Genomic DNA, 487 nt, shown 5'->3' on the forward strand with positions numbered 1-487 from the left:
CGCTCTTGTCGAACACCTTATCTGCTGCCTCGTCCATCTCCTTGTAGGCGACTTGTAAATCCGCTTGATACTGGATGACAACCAGCGGTTGTGGCGGATTTCACGGGCGGTGCGGTAGGAGTCGACCAACGCCTTCTTCTCGACCGCATCCACGTCTGACACTATGGCTGTGCCGGCGGCGAGTTGCTCATCAGTGCATCGGTGCTCGTCGAGGGGTGGAGGTTGTAGGCCTCGTCGGCCTGCGCCCGCTGAAACTTGGCCTCCCGCTCCTCCAGCACCATGTCCATGTAGTGGGCATGGGCCTCACCGATGGTGATGCCGGCATGCACCGGTGAGGGTGGCGTCGATTCGTCCTCCTTCGCGTCCTCCATTAGGATGTTGCAGCTCCAGCCTTCATTTGCCTGCCTGCGTGCCTACCAGTCGGCTGTAATGTTGACGATCTTCTTTTTTGCTCGGATGAGAGGCTGTCCCAGAGCTCGAGGAGGCC

Source organism: Triticum dicoccoides, chromosome 2B (assembly GCF_002162155.2).
Source record: "Triticum dicoccoides isolate Atlit2015 ecotype Zavitan chromosome 2B, WEW_v2.0, whole genome shotgun sequence".
Lineage (NCBI taxonomy): Eukaryota > Viridiplantae > Streptophyta > Magnoliopsida > Poales > Poaceae > Triticum > Triticum dicoccoides.